Genomic DNA, 14,283 nt, shown 5'->3' with positions numbered 1-14,283 from the left:
GCTAGTCCTTTATTTAATTTGATTCGTGTCATGTTACTTAGTGGTGGTAAAAGTTACTTTTTTACTGTTTTCGGGAGGAAAGTTTGTGCTATCCGAAGGAATGAATGATTTTAGGGCCTCAAAACTAAGCAAAAGGTACATTTTTCTAATAATCACTCTTATGTCACTACTAGACTACTAGACTCGTGGCGCTAATTTTGATTAAAAATACTAAAATGTTTGACATTTACAATTTTTGGAAAAACTTGATTTGATTAAAAAGGGAAACCTTTGGAATGTTAGCAAGGCAAATTAAACTTCTATGTATATAGAATCAACAAAAATACAAGGTATAAAATAAAATAAAAACATCTAAAATTCTAATCTTTCCTATCCTGACGGCAACACTGTCCAAGCTTGTTGTCTATTTGTCCTCGCTACAAGTAGGTAGGTAAATTATATGGAATCGTCATAACTCGGGCGACCTTAGGCCGCGGCCACACCGAGCGCTCTAAATCTCCGCTGTCAGGATCAGGTGACACCTCCTTCTTTATGTTTTTTCCCAAGCCGTTTTACGGAAAAGATAAAAATCTTTACACGATATATTATTGTGTTTTAGGGCTTATTCTCAAATTACCCGCTGTAATACGGAGAATATTCTAGTTTTAAGAAGTGTAGGAGTTCATAAATTAATGTCCGGGAAGAAATATGATGACAAATCAGTGTTAGATAAGGACGAACAGACCTCCAAGTTTTAGCTTAGCGCTTGAATATTTTTGTTGATAATCTGCGTTAATTTGTCAAATAAATAGTAAACATTAATCTGTTTCGAGATAAAACGGCGGTGAATTAAAGCGTAGGGCAGCAATGTTTGTCTAAGTTATTATACCTAATTTGTAACTGGAGTGTTAGTGCGTTTTCACATGATCTGATCCGATATCGGATGTCGGACTGATATCGATTTTTCTATTGAAATCCTTCTGACATCCAATATCGGATCGGATAATGTGAAAACGGACTATAGGTTCCGACGAATGACAAAGAAGGTAGCCAAGGTAAGGTAAGGTAAGATGTCAACTAGATATTTGTAAATGACAATAATACTTTCTACTGTAGCACGCAGAACACGCTGCAAACTGATTAACCAGGAGTCGAATTGTTCGCCAATTGGTGAAATCGGTTTGGTGAATCGGAAGGATCAATCACTGACTCGCTAAAGCATAAGTGCTTACTCGTATAACTAAGCTTACGCTTACGACTACCACAGCAGACACAAATGCGCCTTTTCTGCATGCTACGAATAAATAGGTGTTGAAGAATATAAATGTCCAAGAAAATGCATCACGACCACCGTACCGAGGAAAATTCTCAAAGCCTTGACGCACACTATGTATAAAACATTAGTGAATAGAAGTAGCGAACTGACTGTCTATGTACCGCACTGGGCAAAACGAAAATATATTACTCCCCCGAAGATTTAGGAGTGTTTGGACCGAACAATAATGTCCGGCTTTTGTGGAAAAAGATAGATGGCAGTGCATGCAGAGTTTTTCTTTTATGAACGAATGAAACTTCAGCCTCTGTGGCCGTTATTAATAATATTTATGTAGCGATTGTATTGTGGACGATCAGATTTGATGGGGCCGCTTTTCGGAAGCTAAAGCGCAATTTATCTAAAACACTTAGCCATAACAACGTGTTTATTTAATGGCCGATGAAAGTGTTTTTTTATTGAATAAGTTATGCATCGATTTATGCATGCAAGTTTGGGATATATTATGATAAATTTATTTTTTCTACATTGCAATGTTGGTATATTATATTAGGAAAACTGACAATACACATTTTTATTACGGGCTTAATATGTAGATAACCATAATTGTTTGTACTTACATACGATTATATTAAATTACATATCCCAAGCAAATATCCACAAACCGGATACGGCATTGGCACTGTGCACCGCAATATAGCTCCTAAACATTTGCAGGTAAACCCTATACCCTATACAAAATTTGTAGTATAAAAACACAAATCAAATCGATTTATTTTCCACCAAACCGAATCGAATCAATGGCTTCGTTGCCACGTGTTTACACACTATTAACCGCGCATCTCAAACCGAAATAACTCCATTGCATACCTAATTCAATTTATGGTTTCCTAATGCGAATACTTTTAAATCTCCAAATGTATATGTAACGAATGGCATCCGCCTACCAGTGTTTCGACATGCAAAACTTGGTTGACGGATATCCGATGTGAATAAATCGGTTCTAATGAACGACTTATTGAAAATATTATAGATATGATCGGAGTTTTTTAAGCTTTAGGCCGGATCTGTTTTGAAGTAAAGCTATTGAATGGTTTTTACAGTTTTACAAAATGTTTCAGGAAGAACAGATAGGTACCTAGTACTCACAGGTTTGGTTACTCTCAGGTGTTTATTACCTATACAATTGAAATCAAATAAGTAAGTGTTCAAATTACCTAATATATGTAACTACATCTTACTATTGGTGTATTTGAGTAAAACGGTGGCTTCGAAAGTTTTCAAAAGTCACCCTTAGCCCACATTGCATTCGTTGCAGGGATAGGGTATTGGCACCCTGAATTTTCTTTGCTAGATATCTGCCACCTTCTTAAGCTATTCATGTTCTTGAGCGAATAGACTTGGTGATGTGGCTCTTGCTAAATCTTCCATGCCATTCCTGACCACTGTCCACCAGTCACATAAGGACAGTGACCTTACAATAACAACATTCCAGCACAGGACCCAGACTGGCTAAACATATTCATAGTCCAAACGGTATACCATAAGCGGGAGCGGACGGACAGAGTTAATAAGTATATTAGCAGTACGCTCTGCATGTGACCCTGGGGTAATGCGCGATTCCGCTGCAAGTCACGGTGCGCCGGAGTATACTGGCGACGAAGTGAAACCGGACGGCTGTTTCGTAAAGTGCGTTGCAGGTTCTGTTTTTTGCTATGATTTATACATATACTTGGTTCACGATTTCAATGAAATTACTTGAGAGCTATTTCAATAATTAAGGATGTGCCTAAGTAAGGCCCATTTAATACCTAACTATACGCTTAATACTGGTAGTTAAGTTTATAGGATCACAGGTATAAAATACTGATTGATCAAGGTTATCTAAGTAATTTATAAAGGTTTTCAGGTTAGGAGAACTCCAAACATATCCAAAGCAAGCAAGACCTTCCGGATCAAACAGGGGTAGGTAGGTAGGTATACCTAATGGGACATAGTAGTCATATTAGTAGAAGCACACAGAGGTGCTAATAGGTGATTCCGTTGCAAGTCATGGGACACCGGAGTTTCACTTATAGCCAAATAGGTGTGATGACATGGTGTGGAATGTTTGACAGTTATGACGATTTCGTTACTGAAACTCCTAGGTCTTAAGCGTTGCTTGTTTGGTGACTAAAGCTTAGATAACACAGGCAAACAATTAAGTACCTGCATCTTTGTTAATTGTGTTTAATCAAGTGTCTACCTAAGTTTCAGTTTACTCAAAGGTATAGGAGGTTATAGAAGATGATGTCAGTATCATATTTATGTTTAGTAAAATTGAGCGGGATATATGGTGATGCTGAGTGATGTCAGGTGGACCAGTAGGTATGTTGACGGATTGGTGGCCGTTTTTAAATGGAAGAAGCGCCTTGACTCGTTGGGTGGACGACAATCTCAATATCAGGGTGCACTGCTGGATGAGACTAACCCAGGTCTGAGATAAGTATACAAAGAAAGCTCTAGCTCACAAGGTGTCGCAGGCGGCAACGACGAGATAAAGACGAAGAGGCCCTGCTCTACGTAGCCTATAGAGAGCAAGTTGTTTCTCTGCAGGTGGCCATTGGCCGAGCTAAAGAGCTCGCGGAGAAAAAGATGCTGGAGAGTCTCAATAATGATCCATGGGGAGGGCGTACAAGATGGTGAAGACTGCTCAGCAGTGGGCGACAGGAAGCTAAAATGATGACGGTGTTGGAAAATTAAACGTTGACCAATTTCAAGCTCACCAAAAACAACTGACCCAAAGAAGCAAACTCTGATTTTTTACCTGTTCCGATGTAAGATCTGATATTTTATGGACAGACATATTTGTTAACCGCACTTGCAGGCGACTCGTGAGATGCCTAAGATAATAGCAATTAAGGTAAGGCTTCATGGTTGTTGCATTTCGTCATATAAATCTTGATAATGCGACGCTTATAATTATGCAATTTGTTTGTGCAGGTGTTGATTCATTTTAGTTGTCACTTTTTCCCACATACATACATACATACAATCACGCCTGTGTCCCATGAAGGGGTAGGCAGAGCACATGAAACTAGGGTTCAGTGCCACTCTTGGCAAATAAGGGGTTGAAAGAAAACGAAACTGTGACATTGCAGTGACAGGTTGCCAGCCTCTCGCCTACGCCACAATTTAACCCATTTTTTCCCATTTAACAAAAACTGCAAAGAGCCGAGAAAAATTATTAATTATTAATTAGATTTTCTAATAATTCTTACATCTGTATTCTAATCATTAGTTTGAAAGTCCACGCCAGTACAAGTTGGGGAGAACTGAGTTTACTTCTCAAGGAGGATACGAGATGACTGGGTAAGTACTTAGGTACTCTAGGTGCCTAGATAGGTGTACCTAAACTAAATGTAAAAAAACTGGATACTTATGTAAAAAAAAGCAGAAGGGTAAGGGGTACGTACCAGCAGCGGCTGGTCCATACAAGCCGATTCCCACCGGCTTGCCTAAAATTGATTACTAGTAAAGTACCTAAGGTTAAGGTAGGTTTCTTTTTGCTCAGTGTTGCCTAGCGGAAAGTTTCACCAGCCGCCACTAGTAGGTACCTACCCTCTTTATTTAATTAAGTACTTATAAATAAATAGAATAGCCACTGTACCTACTGTTAGGAATAGGAACTATACCTAGACTATCTAGAGCAGTTGTGCATGTTATTTTTTATTAGTCAGTACGTATTGCATAGGTACCTACTCATAAATTTATAGAATTTACCCAAGTAAGGAATCAAGTAGGTACAATAATGCTCTAAAAATTAGATAGGTTAGGTACCTATTTTTATATTTAGTTTTATTTTAACATGAATAGAATATTTTAGCTTTTCTTTGGGCAGAAGATTGGCATTGCCATCCAGCGGGGAAATGTGGCCAGCATTATTATGGGCACCCTTCCGCAGGGATCGGATTTGGGAGATGTAGTTTGACTGTGTGTTTGTGTGTTTTTTGTTTAAGTAAATTTTAGGTATTAAGACTGATTTGTATATTTTGTGTCTTATTTTGTTAACCGACTTCAAAAAAGGAGGAGGTTCTCAATTCGACTGTTTTTTTTTTTTTTTGTATGTATGTTACTCGATATCTCCGAGAATCGTGGACCGATTTTCAAAATTTTTTTTTGATCGAACCGGTATAACCCCGAGATGGTCCCATTGGCACCAAGTCAGGGTCTGATGATGGGATCCTGGAGAAATCGAGGGAACTCTTCAAATGTTATAGGCACATGTAATGTTTTTAGTCTATTTTTCAAAGGTACACCAGTATTTACGTCTGATGGTAATAATTTTATGTGGCTGAGCTGATGATGGAAGGTCAACTCCTCAATGGTTAGGAGTTAAAGGATAATTTTTTCACTACTGTACATGTATTCGGACTGATACATATAATATCACTAGGAACCATTAAAAATCAACTGAGCTGATGATGGAAGGTCAACTCCTCAATGGTTAGGAGTTAAAGGATAATTCTTTCACTACTGTACATGTATTCGGACTGATACATATATCACTAGGAACCACTAAAAATCAACAAATAAATAAACTTTTTAACAAAAAATAAAACCGCCTTCAAAAATAAGCGCGTTACAAAACACGGAGAAACTAAAAAGCCAAAAAACCGCCTTCAAAAATAAGCGCGTTACAAAACACGGAGAAACTAAAAAGCAAAAAATAATAAACCTTTGAATTCAGATTTCTTATCGTATTGCAATAATCTAAACATCCAAATTATAAACAAATCAATTATTTTTGTAGTCGGTACCAGACCTGTTCGTCGCCTTGCTATTGCCTGTTTGCCCCACCCAACCATACGCAGGCTGGCACCGACTCCAAAAATAATTGATTTGTTTATACATAATTTGGATGTTTAGGTTATTGCAATACGATAAGAAATCTGAATTCAAAGGTTTATTATTTTTTGCTTTTTAGTTTCTCCGTGTTTTGTAACGCGCTTATTTTTGAAGGCGGTTTTATTTTTTGTTAAAAAAGTTTATTTTTTGTTGATTTTTAGTGGTTCCTATTGATATTATACGTATCAGTCCGAATATATGTACACTAGTGAAAGAATTATCCTTTAACTCCTAACCATTGAGGAGTTGACCTTCCATCATCAGCTCAGCCACATAAAATTATTACCATCAGGCGTAAATACTGGTTTACCTTTGAAAAATACACTAAAAACATTACATGTGCCTATAACATTTGAAGAGTTCCCTCGATTTCTCCAGGATCCCATCATCAGACCCTGACTTGATGCCAATGGGACCATCTCGGGGTTATACCCGTTCGATCAAAAAAAAAATTTTGAAAATCGGTCCACAATTCTCGGAGATATCGAGGAACATACATACAAAAAAAAAAAAAACATTCAGTCGAATTGAGAACCTCCTCCTTTTTTGAAGTCGGTTAAAAATAATAAACCTTTCAATTCAGATTTCTTATCGTATTGCAATAAGCTAAACATCCAAATTATAAACAAATCAATTATTTTTGGAGTCGGTACCAGCCTGTGTATGGTTGGGTGGGGCAAACAGGCAATAGCAAGGCGACGAACAGGTCTGGTACCGACTACAAAAATAATTGATTTGTTTATAATTTGGATGTTTAGCTTATTGCAATACGATAAGAAATCTGAATTGAAAGGTTTATTATTTTTGGCTTTTTAGTTTCTCCGTGTTTTGTAACGCGCTTATTTTTGAAGGCGGTTTTAGTTTTTGTTAAAAAGTTTTTAAAATAAATGAATACAATCGATTGAAAAAAATTTTTGCTAGTAAAGTCAAAATAATTTATAACGTTAGGTATAATTAAATTCGAAAAATAAACATTTATCTAACGGTGACCCCTTCCTAATTGAACCCCTATGAGTAATAACCCCTAATTATCGTAATGAGCAGCCAAGCTAGTGCGGACCATACTTTAATTCACGGCCGTTGTTAGGGCCGGGTCACACCGTGACACCTGTAGCGTCGCGTAACGAGCTTTGAGCTTTGCGATCGGTGTGAATGGGACTTTATAACCGTAGTGATAAGGTAGATTTTATTTAGAGTTTTCTTTTGTAAGAAATATTGATTTAAATAATCAATAATAAGTAGGTGCCTATTCTTCGTAAAAGGCATTTATCTAATAATAAGTGTGATTGAATTGTTATAGAAGTATGTTTGTTTTTATTTAATTTAATAAGGTAGCCCAATTTACATTTATTAGAGTATGACAGGTATACCTATTTTCTTTCGTAATTATAAAAATGTAAACAAACATTTTTCACCCAAAAATCATGCCCGTCCTTCCTTCCCGGCGCCATATTCAAGACTGACTCCCCCCGCGGCGCGCGCCCGCCCATAAACATGTCACTTCTGGACGCACGCCGCGAGTTACGACCTCTCACTCTAACGTAGCCATAACTTAACCAAACAAAAGGGAAAGCTATAACGCTCATCGGTCCCATGCGGATAGTTTAAATTACGCACACAGACGTAGAGAAATGAGTTGGTATGCTCGCGGTTACAGTATATGGAGAGTTGTGAGATGGTTATTAATTATGAATTATTTAAAATGCGGGTCAATGTGATGTTGCTTTGAACTTACTTTTGATATCTGATTTAAAATACGAGCTTACTATAAATGAGTAGATCTACTAGTATGTAAAATATTTATTTTATATGAGTATTTTAATAATTGAAATCTATGGTAAGATCTGCTTATTCAAAATTGTCCTTGTTGTTTGATAAGAACTTGTTGCAAATAAGATTTTATATCTCAAGTTATAAATCATCAATAACTTGACTAAAATAAGTTGTTAATTCTATTAAACTACAAAACAAAAATTGTATCACTTTATTTTTACCACTACAACAAGTGCCCAAAAATTACTTCAATTAATAATTCAAGTCTGCATAAATACTTATAACAAGAATTACAGCCATTCAATTTCATCGTCACTTTCGCCATATACTGTGCCAGCCTTGTCCTCCGTATGAACGGAGCCGCTACGCTCAAGTTCGGCGTCGGTGGAGAGTGTACTATCCTTATCTCCCTCTAACACACAATTCCCAGATCGTAAATCTCGAAATGGCCGCTTGTAGGTTACGCACGCCGTCCGCGCAACTCTGGAGGGAGCTCGTAAAGTATAGTTTTCTCTGTTTTATTACGTGTTTTAGTACGCGATAAAGGAGATGAGAGTATAGCGGGGAAATCAGCTGTTTACGGCATGCTTGAAACGTGCTGAGGAATGTGGCGAACGAATTGTGCAGTGCCGTCGACTGGGAAGTTGCTCTACTTCGATTTTTTTGGACAAGTGTAAAGTAATGAAAATACAAACACGAGTAAGTATGAGAGCTACTTAAATGATAGAGAGTCGTATAGTTGTGTATCTGGAATAATTACTTACTTATTTCTGAAAACAGTCATGAATTGATTTACAAGTAATTTAATCATTAATAAAAATAGATAGAATATTCATCACTCCTAAGTATTGCAAGATTTCAAGTTGTTCTCAATTACTGTAATACCAAAAGCTACACTAAATGACCTTGAGCATACTGTAGAGTGTCATACGGTCGCCGCGCGGCGCGCGGCGGTCGGACGACTCTGTCGTCGCCTGCGCAGCTTTGCGCTAAGCACGTTCAAAATACTGATATGGGTATTTCTAGATTTTAAGTTAAAAAAATAATTTATTTGATTATTTAATTTTTATAAACACGCTGCAATTATGACTAATCTCAACAAGGCCTATACATATTGTATGTATAGGCCTGTTTATTATGTTGTATTAAGTAATATATGTACTTATATGTAATATATGTAAGTATGTGCCTATAAGTAATTATGTATTTTATTTCTTATTCATTCCTTATTTTAATTTGCTTTCTGATTTTATTAGAACTTGTGAATTTTAGTGAAAAAGGAGGAAGGTAGGCAGTCCTATACTTTATGAAATTAAATAATTCCCTGTCCCTGTGTTCATGACTCTTTTGCTATTTGTATTTGTCATAATTACCTTCACTTAATTCGATGAGGTATCCGTACCTAGGCAAATATTTAAATTCACTAAGGTACATAAAATACAATAAGTTCATTAGAATAATATGAAGATGCCTTTTCTGTGTAGATAGTAAGGCTGTAAATAAAAGTGAGAGTTTCATAAGATCTAAACTAAAATGGTGGTTTTTACCACTATCATAGTTGTGAATAAACACTCTACCTTTCGGTTCTAAATGTTCGAATACAAGTACACTAAAACAAATGTGTATGAAAATATGAATAAAATATAAACTTTTACATTGTTTTCATTTAAAAACGAACAACATTGAAGATTTAAATATGATATAAATTGTAAGTTAGGTACATATGTATTTATATACAAGAAATTTATAACTATGTTTGTAATTTCATAAATTTTTAGCTATGGTTTAATTTCATAAATTGTATAACCAAATGTATGTAACTTGTCTAAAAAACTAGGAAAGTAAGATCGTATTTATTTGACAGTATTAGAGACACATTGGTACCTAGTACCTACAGATTCTGGTATAAGTAATTTATTAGAACAATAAAGACCCAGAAAGAGAAGATTAAAAAATACATTTTACTAGTAATTTAAATAAATGTGTTTCTCTATTTACTGTTACTGTTAATGTGCTTTTAATTTTATTTGTATTATTAATTCATAATAGTTCATGGGTATAGGTACCTATTGCACCTAACTATTTCTTGGTATTTTCCTCCTTCTTCTTCCATTTAATTTTCCTTCTATTATGTTTTCGATGAAGTGGTCGTGTTGTATTATGTGTTATTTTCCTTTATTTTTTAACAATGTTATAAAAAAAGCTTCTCTTTTCTTTCATTCTAGGTACTTATTACTGCTTTGTTAGTTACGTACTCTTTCTGTCCATTTTATCCCGTCCATTTTACGCCTACACCAATCTCAAAGTTAAAGGTATTGTTCCTCTTTGTCATAGCATCTATGTAGGTATAATACTATTAATTATACTTAAGTAATAATACATTTATCACCATCACTACATTACAATACAATTAAGGCCAGATTCAGACAGCGTGCGAACTCGCATGCGATTTCAGTTACATTGCGGGCTGCTGAGGTTACATGCAATTTTGCACAGCCATAATACCGCAATATAATAAAATCTCGTGCCGTCTAAATGGGCCCTTAGCAGTATTTTTTTATTTAGAAGAAGTACCTATCATTGATTTATTTATTTAGGTTTGCGATCACTTTTGTTTTTGACTGATTTTGTGTCAGTTTCAATATGTCAATCATTACTATTCTTGTAGTACAATAATAGGTAAAGAGGAAAGTAAATTCAACTATGAAAATCAACATTAGTTTGATAAGTTTTTCATAAGAATATATTTAGTAGTACCTATTATTTGTTCAGTTTAGCTTGTCATTGATTAAGTTCGGAATAACGTTTGGTCCTGCCTAGTCTAGGTGTCTCAGATTTTTTGATTTACGTACGATTGAACCTGAACCACAAACATAAATTAATACTCACATAAACTGTTAACTTTTATATTCAAGTCTTGGGTAAAACTTATTGATTCTAGGTATAATAATATACTGTATTTATATCATTTTTAATACAAGTTTCAACATCACAAGCCTTATTGAATTTTTTTAATGACTTAATCAATACATTAGGTATCTGTGAAACGAATGTCTTCTCATGGAATTTATTCAATATGTCTATTTAACTAACGTATTATTAGCCATTCCACACGGGACATAGCAAAAAAACTAGCGACGTAAAAGTTTCGCAATAGAAAGTGCGAACGTGCTTTCCGTCCGTCCGCCGTCCACCCCGTCCGTAGTCCGTCCGCGGAAATCTCAGTAACCATTAGCACTAGGATGCTGAAATTTGGTACCAATAGAATCAATCAGCGCCAACAAACCACAAACATAAAAAACTAAAAACATCAATCTTTTAAAACTACATGTAAAGTGGGGGCTGATATTTTTTTTCATTCTAACCATACGTAGCATATTGTTGGACCACGTCATCTTAATAAATAAATACCACACCATTAAGATTTTTTTTACTTTAGTATTTTTTAATGATATACAGGATTAATACATTATGTATCTATTAAATAAAAAACGTTTTTGAAACTTGACAGTAGTTTTTGAGAAAAATACGGAAAACTTTTTATTTTAAAATAAAACAGCGAAACTTAGAAAAGGTACTCACTTTTTACTAAACCTCCAACAAACTACCGGTAATAATACCAGTTTTAATTTGGCACTACATCCTAGCCGTGATCCATTGTCATCTGCGCTCATCTGCGTTCGCCGCGGGAGGCGAGCACAAGATGGCGGCCGAATAGCGCGCTGCTATTGGTGGATAATTTCACCGCTTTGTAATCTGTCAGACGGTTAGGGTGCTTGGAGCTGACTGGTTGGCTTTAATGTGACTGTCTACTAAACTCCGTAATATGTCTTAGTCTTCTATTCGGTATATTTTTTTTATTCCTTGTCATTAGAATAGTAAACAACTTAGTTAGCTTAATAGGACGATCCATGTTTTTCTACAGTCTAGAAATAATACATCGACATCCTACCTTTCAATGGAATTTTCGTTTTGCAGTTAAATTGATGATACATATTTCTATGAATTACCTACATAATTAAATTTCAGCAATAGGTACCCATGTAGGTCGATTACTTTTTGCAAGTCATAATCGCATCAACTTGAACGATATACCTTATCGTATTCGAAATATGCTTATTATAATAATTGCTCAGTTTTCATTTGGTTATTTATAATCATCAATATTAGCCGGGATAACGCAAGGAGGATGATGATTAGGTATAAAGGCGAAATATTGGGTAATCGGAGCTGATTTGACATAGGTACAAGTTGTTTGAGAGAACCGGTCTAATTAGGTATTTCATTAATAACTATACAAATCAATAATTAAATTTAACTGCTTTTAATGCTTTAATTATTCCATGGCAACAAAAATCAATATACGTCTACCGTTAAGGTTTGAGGAGTTTCCTCAACAATTCTTCATGAATCCGATTATAAGAAATCGAAGCTTGACAAAATTTGACTTGAAAACTCAATATGCTTAACAAACATAACTAAATAAATGTTACTGATCTGAACTTAAATGCATGCTGTTCTAATAAAAATACCAAAGTCACTATAAGTGTGCCGTTCATATTTGAGGAGTTCGGTTCTGACCATCATCAGCAGTTCCACTGCACCAAATATCACTATTCTGGATGTAAGTGCATGCTGTTCTTATAAAAATACCAGTCACTATCACTATAAGCGTGCCGTTTAGATTTGAGGAGTTCCGTTCTGACGATCATCAGGAGTTCCACTGCACTATTTTATATACATATATATTTAGCCATCGAAATTCGAAAGCAGTTTATAAAACACTTGCTGTCAATGTCAACCCCAACTGAGCATCGCCGTCCGAGCGGGCCGAGCGGGGTGAAGCGGCGTGTCGGCGCGCGCGCCTATTGCTGAGCGCTAAGTAGCAAAGGTCATTGAACTTTAATTCAAACAATGCTTAACTTTTAAATGCAAATGCAGTGTGATAATTCTAGTTGTATTGTGATGATATATTGGTGACTGAATAATATTATTGGATTTTTGCAAATGAACTTAGATTTCGATAGGAATTGTAAATTAAAGTTTTTGACATTGCAAAAATGTTAGATTTTGGTGAATGGCGGTTTTAGTACAGTATCGAGGTGTTGCGAATCGAAGTAGAGTAACATGCCCGCCGATCGGCGTATCAACGTCTGGTGCATCGAACGATACACGAAGAAACTTTACGAGGCCGCACTTGCCGGGACCCGTGCTACCGGCAGCTACACCATCGCGTTGCGACTGGACCCAATTAATCGCTGCGATTATTGTCTTTCCGTCAATGTGCCCGTGGCTTAGGGGTGGCGTCGTCAGTCGCAGATTTAGTGCGCCGCGGCGTCGTGCGGGGGGCGTCGCGTAGTCGTAAAGCATCGGCACACGCCACTGACGCGTTGCTCCGAACAAACGCGTTGCGTAACGCCGTAAACACTTACCACGTGCGATATTACGTATTACACTCATGCCTTAACACACGTGACATAGTGGAGTGCTTTGTGAAGAGTATGCCGTCGGCGCGGGCCTGAGGTGAGTTTATTGCTTTATCCGCGCGAGGGTCGCGAGTTATGATCCAAAACAAACTTGCGAGCGGCATCGGCCGGCTTTGGAACAAACGGGACAAACCTCTAGTACGTGATACTAATGTTATAAGGATGTAAACTTAATATAAATCATCATTATCAACGTGATTCTAAATAAAAATTAGTGAAAAAATATCCAAAATTGTGTTACAAAAATGAAAAATGTCAAGTCTAGAATATAGAGCAACAGTAGCACTTATTTATGATAAATTTATTTTTGATAAATTTTGAGTGCAAGGTAGGTAGATATAGAGATATGTTCAAATTAACTAGCTAGTATCAATTTGCAAAACAGTAAAAATACTCAACTAAACTACATTAAAATTTTATAGATAAAATATTTTAGTGAACATCCCTATGTTTTAATGTAAAGTATTTCGAACATATATTATAACCTACTCTACTTCTAAATTCACAAAAAATTGACATACCTAATGAGTAAGATGACCTACAAATATAATACATATTGCGAAAACAATTTTCCCACACGTAGAGATAATTCCAAATTTATCAACAAAAAAAAATAGCCGTCAGACTCAATACTAATGACACACAAAAGTGAGCATTTAGAACTAACAATACTCTAAATAAAAAAATGCCTAAACTGTTAAAGTTACTGCCAGTAAAATTTCCAAAGTCCACTTCCAATCTCGACTCTAAGCCCCTAGTGTTAAGCCTTGTATTCGCGCAGCAGAATCTGGGCTGTCGTAAAATTTTACTGCCAAGCCGTTAAGTTACCACGAGGTGTTGAAGATTCTTCACTTGAGGGTGATAAATGTCATTAAATAATTTACA

General features: G+C 36.0%; 1 protein-coding gene across 2 annotated transcripts in view; it reads left to right on the top strand.

Moving 5' to 3' along the window:
• Positions 1-13,201: 13,201 nt before the first annotated feature.
• Positions 13,202-14,283, top strand: part of LOC125236104 (homeotic protein antennapedia) — a 253,715-nt gene continuing 252,633 nt past the window's right edge. For both annotated transcript variants that reach the window (XM_048142831.1, XM_048142827.1), the window contains exon 1: positions 13,202-13,435. The gene's annotated coding sequence lies outside the window, so the exon portion shown is untranslated. The remainder of the gene's footprint in view (positions 13,436-14,283) is intronic.

Source organism: Leguminivora glycinivorella, chromosome 2 (assembly GCF_023078275.1).
Source record: "Leguminivora glycinivorella isolate SPB_JAAS2020 chromosome 2, LegGlyc_1.1, whole genome shotgun sequence".
Lineage (NCBI taxonomy): Eukaryota > Metazoa > Arthropoda > Insecta > Lepidoptera > Tortricidae > Leguminivora > Leguminivora glycinivorella.
This window is presented reverse-complemented; position numbering and strand designations above follow the sequence as displayed.